This window comes from Moschus berezovskii, chromosome 8 (assembly GCF_049115385.1).
Source record: "Moschus berezovskii isolate FMDL1 chromosome 8, NW_MosBer_1.0, whole genome shotgun sequence".
Taxonomy (NCBI): domain Eukaryota; kingdom Metazoa; phylum Chordata; class Mammalia; order Artiodactyla; family Moschidae; genus Moschus; species Moschus berezovskii.
In genome coordinates, this window is record NC_142467.1 from 71398581 (window position 1) to 71409111 (window position 10531).

Genomic DNA, 10531 nt, shown 5'->3' on the forward strand with positions numbered 1-10531 from the left:
TCACCAGATCGTCAACACCAAAATCAGATTGATTATATTCTTTGTAGCCAAAGATGGAGAAGCTGTATACAGTTAGCAAAAACAAGACCAGGAGCTGACTGTGGCTCAGATCATGAACTCCTTATTGCCAAATTCAGACTTAAATTGAAGAAAGTAAGGAAAACCATTAGACCATTCAGATATGACCTAAATCGAATCCCTTATGATTATACAGTGGAAGTGAGAAATAGATTTAAGGGTCTAGATCTGATAGATAGAGTGCCTGATGAACTCTGGACGGAGGTTCATGACATTGTACAGGAGACAGGGACCAAGACCATCACCATGGTAAAGAAATAGTTGCCTTTAGTTTGTTTAAAACATCCCGTCCCAACAGAGGAGTTGGGCAGGAAGGGAGTACCAGGAAGGAACGTGTGAATAAATGATCATCAGTTTGGCATAATTGAGGTCCTGTCTGAAGTGGGTGGGAAGACTTGCCATCAATACCCACCACCGAGACCTGGGAAGGAATTAAAAGTCCTCCATAAGAAGGAAGCAAGGAATAAGTAGCCCCCATATCTATCAAAAAATTGATAGAATTACACGCCACTTGAAGCATTACCCTAGGCTCGGCTTGAGTGATGGGGGTCCCCGACTCTGGGCGTCGTCAGTCTTCATCGAGAGAGAGAAGTTCTAGTGAAGGGGACGAGAGTTGAACCACCTTTTTGGGGTTTTGGACTCAGCCTGGAGGGGTCATAGTCCAAGACCCCTACAGACAGTCACTCGACCAGTGTCCCTGTTTCCCACAGCGCAGGCATGGCTTAGTTGGAGGCCTAGGATTAGGACAGAAGTGTGACCAATGCCCTTCCTGGCCACATTTAAAACATTTTCCTGGTGGTATCTTCTGGGGGCCCCCGAGGTCGTGTAGTCGGCATTAGAGCTGCTACTAGTGACTGGGTATGTTTTTCTAGGAGACTAGCCTGAAGTTCTGCCTTCTGTTTAAGCCTTGCCTTGCCGCTGGCTTCAGCTACTTCTTCCCGTGCATTATATACCTTAAAAGCCATTTTTACCAGATCTCGGATGGGGGTTTGTGGTCCGTCCTCTGCTTTGGATAGCTTTATATATATATATCCGGAGCTGATTGAGGAATGAAACGCTTAGCCAAAGTGATGACTCCCATCAGGGAATCAGGAACAATCAGAGTATAAGTAAGTAGGGCCTCCGTTAGTCGATTAAGGAAAGTTGCCGGATTTTCATTAGGCCCCTGAGTTACCTCATCGAATTTTAACGTATTAACAACTTTAAGAGAGGTGTTTTCCATTCCCTCCAATAAACATTCTATCAGGTGCCGAATATTTGCCTTTTCCCACCTTCCATCCTAATAGTCCCAACCTGGATCCCTATCTGGAATAGCGGCAGCAGCTGGGAGCTGATCAGGATCAGCTGGATTTGCTAGATGGCGCTGGTCAGCTACCATCCTGGCCGCCGCTCAAATGGCCTGCCGTTCTTCAGGAGTGGTTGTGGAGCCTAGAATTACATAGACATCCTGCCAAGTGAGAGCATAAGAGCGAGACAATTGAGTGAAAATTTTTATGTAGTTAGAAGGATTTGCCAAGTAGGAGCTCAGTTTTTGTTCAATGTGCGACAGATCTTGCAATGAAAAAGGAACATGGATGTAGGCTAGCCCTTCAGGTCCGACGACCTGCCGAAGCAGAAACATGGAAGCGGGCGGTGTGGGCGGTATAGGAGCAGATATGGCAGATAGAGTTTGAGACCTAGGCAATGGCAAGCCACTCCAGTACTCTTGCCTAGAAAATCCCATGGATGGAGGAGCCTGGTAGGCTGCAGTCCGTGGGGTCGCTAAGGGTCGGACACGACTGAGCGACTTCACTTTCACTTTTACACATTGGAGAAGGAAATGGCAACCCACTCCAGTGTTCTTGCCTGGAGAATCCCAGGGACGGGGGAGCCTGGTGGGCTTCCGTCTATGGGGTCACACAGAGTCGGACACGACTGAAGTGACTTAGCAGCAGCAGCAGCAGCAGCATGTGAACTAACAGGCGAATCCATGGGAGGCGGTGTTTTTGGAAGAGGTGGATAGAGGGAGGGAACGGACGGGGGTCTCTGATCTGCTTTTTCTGGAGAGGGAGATCGAGGAGCGGGAGCAGCAATTGTAGGAGGACCTGGTGGAATTGGAGAGGTAGGAGGTGATAGAGGAGGAGGAGTTGGGGCTGCTGCATTGGGGGGTGGGCCACCAAGTCTTCCGGAGGGACTGTGAAAGCAGAATTTTCATCCATGGGTTGCGACGTTTGACCTCGGATGTTATCAGCAGAGAGAGAGTTTGGTGCTGTAGGAGAGACAGTTACCGAGGGGGAGGCAGCGGGTGGAGACACAGGTGGAGGCATTGTTAGTTGGATCTGAGAAGGAGAACAGTTAGTACAGAGGGCGGGACAGGAGCGCAACAGCCAAAAAGTCTGCACATATGGTACCTCAGACCATTTTCCTGTCCTTCGACAGTAATTATCTAAATCACGGAGGATATCAAAATCGAAAGTTCCCACTGAGGGCCATTTTGAGCCATTGTCAAGAGAATATGGGGCCAGGCCTCAAAACAGAGAAAAATCAATTGTTTGCATCATATATCGTTTGAAAGATGCAGAGTTTTAAGGTTGGCCAGAAGGCAATCTAAAGGAGTTGACCAACCCTGGTCAGGCTTGGAAGCAGTGGTCCCCATTGGCGAGCGATGGAATATAGGCTTAGGGGTAGATCAACCAGGCGTCCCCAGGAGATCTAACACCACAGCGGAGGAGGCTAACTGCAGACGAAATGGACGTCTCCGAGATCGACTGGTGCCCACGAAGCAGGACCTGGCCTGCGGAGGGGGCTATCACAGCTAAGGCGGACGTCTCTGACTCAACTCGTGCCGGAGGAGGGAGCCAGACACAGAGCTGTGATTTTCGTGTCGGGCCTGGCCCGCAAGGACTGGACTCCCACGGATTACTCACCAAGGGGGAGAGCTACTCTGGGACCTAACCCTGGGAACTTACTCCGTATCCTGTCGGACGGTTGAACAGTCTCAGTGAGGCGGTGGATCAACCCAGGGTGCGGGCTGGGCCCAAGGGAGCCGCAAGCCCCATGGCCAGTGGGGAGGGCTCTCTCCTCGAGTCCCACGTTGGGCGCCAAATGTAAGGTCGTGAAAATGGGCGTTTCATGCTGTAAGGAAATAACCCAGACACCAAGGGAAAGTAATAGGCTTTATTGGCAGTGTGCTCCCAGGCAGAACCCACTGACCACAAGAATGGCCACGAGGAGTTCTGCCCCGAACAAAGGCAGAGTGCGGTTTTTATGTCTTCGGGGCAGGAAGTGACATCATATAACCTGGACAGGCCTAAATAAGGCAAAGCTCAGGAATGCGAGATTGTGAATGGTCAGCTAGTCGAGGTGGCAAGACCGGGTTGGTCACTCTGGAGGTCAGGAAGGAGGGTAGATCTCTTCAGAGGGTTATTACGTCAGAGATTCCTCAGCGGTTTGACGGGACTTTTTACCTCTGGCGGGAGATGAAGAGGGGAGGAAGGAGCCAAGATGGCCACCGGGAAGGGGAAGCCAAGAAGACCACCAGGGTCCGACCTTACACAGATCTGCTTAAAGGTCCATCTTCTCTTCTTTACTTTTTTTTTTTTTTCAATCCTGGAGGAGCCTCGGGGCTTGAACTGTGGTGTTGGAGAAGACTCTTGAGAGTCCCTTGGACTGCAAGGAAATCCAACCAGTCCATCCTAAAGGAAATCAGTCCTGAATATTCATTGGAAGGACTGATGTTGAAGCTAAAACTCCAATACTTCGGCCACCTAATGCGAAAAGCTGACTCATTTGAAAAGACCCTGATGCTGGGAAAGATTGAAGGCAGGAGGAGAAGGGGACGACAGAGGTTGAGATGGTTGGATGGCATCACTGATTCAATGGACATGAGTTTGAGTGAACTCCAGGAGTTGGTGATGGACAAGGAGGCCTGGCGTGCTGCGATTCATGGGGTCGCAAAGAGTCAGACACGACTGAGCAACTGAACTGAATTGTACTGAATGTTAGAAGTAAATGCCTATTTATATTATGACAGAGCTAATGGAGAGAAGTTATTGCAAAAGTTTATTATAATAAAATCAACAAAACGAAGTTATAGCACAATTCTCTTGTAAAACTGAATTTTTCTCCTGTAAACTTGATTCAATTATTTGCTTATTTCCTTCCTGTATAGAGTTTCAAAGGAAGAGTGGGGGATATATATAATTAGTATCTCAGATTCATAAATAGCTTAAATTATCCATGAGAAGCAGAAACTATTGGTTATTTTGGGATCACAATAATTCTTGTAGTTGTTTTTTTCTTTCATATATTTATTTATTGTAATGAAGTATACATAAAATATTTTTTTCTTGCCTATTTCCCCTGGATGGAGTTCTAGTGCTGTGTTTAATAAGAGGGAGAAGGATGAAAGTGAGCGCCTTTGTCTTGTTCCTAATCATAGAAGAAAAATTGTCAGGTTTTCATCATTGAGTATGATGTTAGCTGTGGGCTTGCTATATATGTGCTTTAATATGTTCACATATGTTCCCTCTATACCCAGTTTATTGAGAGTTTTTATCATGAAAAGCTGTATTTTGTCAAATGTTTTCCTGTATCTATAGAGAGGATCATACAATTTTACTCTTACTTCTATTAGTGCAGTGCAGTATGTTTATTGGTTTGCATATGCTGCTTGGAATCCCAGGATAAATCTCACTTGGTCATAGTGTATGACCTTTTAATGTGCTGATGAGTTAGGTTTGCTAGTATTTTGTTGAAGATTTTTGCATCTGTGTTCATCCAAGTTCATACAGTTTTATTTTCTTGTAGTGTCTTTGGCCTTGGTGAGAAGATAATCAGTTTTTAGAAGAGTTTTAGAAGGATTGGCATTAATTCTTAAAGTGTTTGGTACATTTCACCAATGAAACCAATGGTACAAGGCTTTTCTTTATTGAAAGGTTTTCCATTACTGCTTTATTCGCCCTACTTGTTATTAATCTGTTTACATTTTCTATTTCTTCACTATTCACTTTACTAGATTATGTTTCGAGAAACTGTTTTATCAAGGTTAATGTTCAAAGAAATATGCTTAATATATGAAAACTATGCCTATTTGGTTGGGACAAACAGTTTCTTTAGGGCCACCTGCATGTCTGTGTTTCTCAGACAGTAAACAACAGGATTAAGACTAGGTGTTCAGTTCAGTTCAGTCGCTCAGTCGTGTCCCGACTCTCCACGACCCCATGAATCACAGCACGCCAGGCCTCCCTGTCCATCACCAATTCCCGGAGTTCACTCAAACTCATGTCCACAGAGTCGGTGATGCCATCCAGCCATCTCATTCTCCGTCGTCCCCTTCTCCTCCCGCCCCCAACCTTTCCCAGTATCTGAGTCTTTTCCAGTGAGTCAACTCGTCACATGAAGTGGCCAAAGTATTGGAGTTTCAGCTTTAGCATCAGTCCTTCCAATGAACACCCAGGATTGATCTCCTATAGAATGGACTGGTTGGATCTCCTTGCAGTACAAGGTGTTAGAATGGAGTAAAACACAGACACTAGCCATCCTTGAAGTGGGAAGTAATGAGAAGTAGGTTTCAAGTAAGCAATGCTCCCAGAGACATAAAACAGAACGATGGTAGTAAGATGAGAGGAGCAGATGGAAAAGGCCTTCCAATGGCTCCCAGCAGAATGGGTCGGAACAATGGTAGTGATGATCAGAAGATAGGAGACGATGGTGAGGGCAAAGGCACCAAGAATAGTATACCCACCCACCACAAATCCGACTTCCTCGTTGGTGTGGGAGTCACTGCAGGAGAGTCTCATGATAGGGGAGCTGTCATAGAAGAAGTGGTCAACGACATTAGGCCCACAGAACTGGAGGGAGAAGGTGTTGATGGTGTGAAAGATGGCATAGAGAGCTCCGCTCAACCAGGCCACCATAACAAGCTCTGTACTCAGCTTTCTGCTCATAATGACACCATAAAGGAGAGGCTTGTAGATGGCCAAACAATGGTCATATGCCATAGAGGTGAGCAGGAAGCACTCAGAAGCACATAGCGTTACAAATAAGAAAACCTGAGCCACACATTCCCAAAAGGAGATGACTTCTGAACCCATGAGTGAATTAATCAGTGCCTTGGGGATGATGACTTTCTTGGCACATGTCCAAGAAAGAGAGATTCTTCAGGAAGAAATACATGGGGATATGGAGGAGGCTGTCCTGGCTCACCGCAATGATGGAGATGTTCCCAGGAGGGAAAAGAGATGGATGAAAAGGAAAAAGGTGGTGCTAATGAGCCTCAGTTCAGGCACATATGAGAAGCCCTTTAGAACAAGTTCAGTTACAGTTGTCTCATTTGTCATTTCCTTCCCAAGGCATGAAAAGCAATAGTCAGAGAATATTCATGATGGATATGGTCTTAACGATAGTTAGTGCAAAACACACGCTCACAAATTGGTCCATGCTGCTGCTGCTGCTGCTGCTAAGTCACTTCAGTCGTGTCCGACTCTGTGTGACCTCATAAACGGCAGCCCACCAGGCTCCGCCATCCCTGGGATTCTCCAGTCAAGAACACTGGAGTGGGTTGCTATTTCCTTCTCCAATGTGTGAAAGTGAAGTCGCTCAGTCATGTCTGACTCGTAGCGACCCCATGGACTGCAGCCTACCAGGCTCCTCCGTCCATGGTATTTTCTAGGCAAGAGTACTGGAATGGCTTGCCATTGTCTTCTCCGAAATTGGTCCACAGAGATAGTTAAAAGGTAAATCTGGTTCTCTGCATAGTTCATGAATCCCACTAACTTTTCTTTTTCTTTTTTCTCTTGCTCTTTCTCTGTTAAGTCTGAACAATAACAGATTCAGTTCAGTTCAGTTCAGTCGCTCGGCCGTGTCCAACTCTTTGTGACTCCATGAATCACAGCACGCCAGGCCTCCCTGTCCATCACCAACTCCCGGAGTGCACTCAAACTCATGTCCACAGAGTCGGTGATGACATCCAGCCATCTCATTCTCTGTCGTCCCCGTCTCCTCCCACCCCCAATCCCTCCCAGCATCAGAGTCTTTTCCAGTGAGTCAACTCGTCGCATGAGGTGGCCAAAGTATTGGAGTTTCAGCTTTAGCATCAGTCCTTCCAATGAACACCCAGGATTGATCTCCTTTAAAATGGACTGGTTAGATCTTCTTGCAGTCCAAGGGACTCTCAAGAGTCTTCTCCAGCACCACAGTTCAAAAGCATCAATTCTTCGGCAATCAGCTTTCTTCACAGTCCAACTCTCACATCCATACATGACCACTGGAAAAACCATAGCCTTGACTAGACGGACCTTGGTTGGCAAAGTAATGTCTCTGCTTTTTATATGCTGTCTAAGTTGGTCATAACTTTCCTTCCAAGGAGTAAGCGTCTTTTAATTTCATGGCTGCAATCAGCATCTGCAGTGATTTTGGAGCCCCAAAAAATAAAATCTGACACTGTTTCCACTGTTTTTCCATCTATTTCCCATGAAGTGATGGGACCAGATGCCATGATCTTCGTTTTCTGAATGTTGAGCTTCAAGCCAACCTTTTCACTCTCCTTTTTCACTTTCATCAAGAGGCCTTTGAGTTCCTCTTCACTTTCTGCCATAAGGGTGGTGTCATCTGTATATCTGAGGTTATTGATATTTCTCCTGGCAATCTTGATTCCAGCTTGTGCTTCTTCCAGCCTGCGTTCCTCATGATGTACTCTGCATAGAAGTTAAATAAGCAGGGTGACAATATACAGCCTTGATGTACTCCTTTTCCTATTTGGAACCAGACTGTTGTTCCATGACCAGTTCTAACTGTTGCTTCCTGACCTGCATGCAGGTCTCTCAAGAGGCAGGTCAGGTGGTCTGGTATTCCCATCTCTTTCAGAATGTTCCACAGTTTATTGTGATCCACATAGTCAAAGGCTTTGGCATAGTCAATGAAGCAGAAATAGATGTTTTTCTGGAACTCTCTTGTTTTCTCCATGATCCAGCAGATGTTGGCAATTTGATCTCTGGTGCCTCTGCCCTTTCTAAAACCTGCTCTGGTGCCTCTGCCTTTTCTAAAACCTGCTTGAACATCTGGAAGTTCACGGTTCACATTTTGCTGAAGCCTGGCTTGGAGAATTTTGAGCATGACTTTACTACCGTGGGAGATGAGTGCAATTGTGCGGTAGTTTGAGCATTCTTTGGCATTCTCTTTCTTTGGGATTGGAATGAAGACTGACCTTTTCCAGTCCTGTGGCCACTGCTGAGTTTTCCAAATTAGCTGGCATATTGAGTGCAGCACTTTCACAGCATCATCTTTCAGGATTTGAAATAGCTCAATTGGAATTCCATCACCTCCACTAGCTTAGTTCATAGTGATGCTTTCTAAGGCCCACTTGACTTCACATTCCAAGATGTCTGGTTCCAGGTGAGTGATCACGCCATCGTGATTATCTTCATCGTGAAGATCTTTTTTGTACAGTTCTTCTGTGTATTCTTGCCACCTCTTCTTAATATCTTCTGCTTCTGTTAGGTCCATACCACTTCTGTCCTTTATCGAGCCCATTTTTGCATGAAATATTCACTTGCTATCTCTAATTTTCTTGAAGAGATCTCTTGTTTTTCCTATTCTGTCTTTTTCCTCTATTTCTTTGCATTGATCGCTGAGGAAGGCTTTCTTATCTCTCCTTGCTATTCTTTGGAACTCTGCATTCAGATGCTTATATCTTTCCTTTTCTCCTTTGCTTTTCGCTTCTCTTCTTTTCACAGCTATTTGTAAGGCCTCCTCAGACAGCCATTTTGCTTTTTTGCATTTCTTTTCCATGGGGATGGTCTTGGTCCCTGTCTCCTGTACAATGTCACGAACTTCCATCCAGAGTTCATCAAGCAGTATAAATGAACAAATAAGCATATTTGTTCAGATACTATGGTTATATACATGCATAATAACAAGTTGTGAAAACTAATGCAAAAGGTGAAATAATTCTATTCAGTCAGTAATTATCCACTCAACAAATACTGTTAATAAATGGAGTGCACTAGGTACAGTGCAGTTTGTGAGTTTGTGGCAGGGGTGGGGGGCACTGAAATGGCTGTAACAGAACCACTCACAGGGGTTGAGCAGATACTGTAACTATCTTAGCAGGTCAAGAGCTGGCAGTGATGGAATTGGTAGGGATTTCCCTATGAGATTTCAGTTACTGTGATGTCAAATTTTCACAAGTTTAGTAGAAATAGACTTGAGTTTAGCATAACATTTACTAGTGTTCCAAACAGAACTGTGGCCTGGATTTAATCCAGTGTCTCTGCTAAATGCATGACTGTGGCCTGTCAGAAGAAATCTTGCTAGCCTATGATGTTTAAAGTCACAATTTTAAGTCCTGTTCCAGGAAAAGCATGTGGGACAGTGCCCTGAAATATTGGCACACGACCAGCCTTGTTTTAGGACCTACCAGTACTAAAGATTGACTTTGTCTGTGATACTTGAAACTCTGATGGTCCATCATTCTCACTGTACCTGGAAGGTGTCATCAGTATCTTCACAGGACCTAACATTTTAAGTAAGAACAGGAAAGTGAGTATGGAGCAAAAAGCTTTGACTTGAGGAAGAGACAACCTGTTTGCCTACATGGTTCAAATAAAAGGAAAGAGTTACTCTAAGAAACGATCCCCCAAAACGTTTGTATTTAACCAATAGCTGTGCTATAAAAACAATCTGGGACCCATTAAAATTTGACTTTTTAAACATCAATTTAAATTTTCTTTTGAGTAAATCTGCCACCTCTACAATTTTTATTGTTCATAATATAATTTTTGTGTAAGTAAATGAATTTTTAATTTATCACTTAGTATAAAAGATTTTTAGAACCTAAAAAAATCTCTAACATATATGAAATAATATTATAATGTGGTTATCTCTGGGAATGAGAAAATTTTTTTCAAAAGTTAGAATGAATGCACATGGATATTAATATTATAATCTTTGTTGTTGTATAATACAGCATACAATAACATAAAATATAACATATATTACATAATACATAATATCTCATAATATATAACAATTACAGAGATTATATAATACTATATGATTATAATATGTAATATAATATATAATTACTTTATCCATACCTTTGAAAAACACACAGTATATATACAAATATATGATATAATATTGGGGATTAATCATTGGATATATTTTATTCAATAATTTTATATACCTTTGTAAACATTATGGGCACTTGAAAGGCAGAAATAATAATATATTTATTTTTATACTCCAATGATGTTTCCTAAATGTTTGAAATATTAAATATTTTTGTTCCTAAAATAAAAATTAAAAAGACACTATGGTCTTGCAGACTATCTCTTGCTCATATTTGACCTCAGGAATAGTACTTTATTCACAATAAGCAAATTGCAGCATAAAAGCAGATGCTATGAAGAAAATAAATAGGAAGGAATGGATTAGTAGTGAGGATGATCATGCTAAGTGCCAAACAGAGTTT

The 10531-nt window shown here is 43.5% G+C and overlaps 1 pseudogene; it reads right to left on the minus strand.

Moving 5' to 3' along the window:
* Positions 1-5145: 5145 nt before the first annotated feature.
* On the minus strand, positions 5146-6398 carry LOC129559502 (olfactory receptor 5T3-like; annotated as a pseudogene).
* Positions 6399-10531: the final 4133 nt, after the last annotated feature.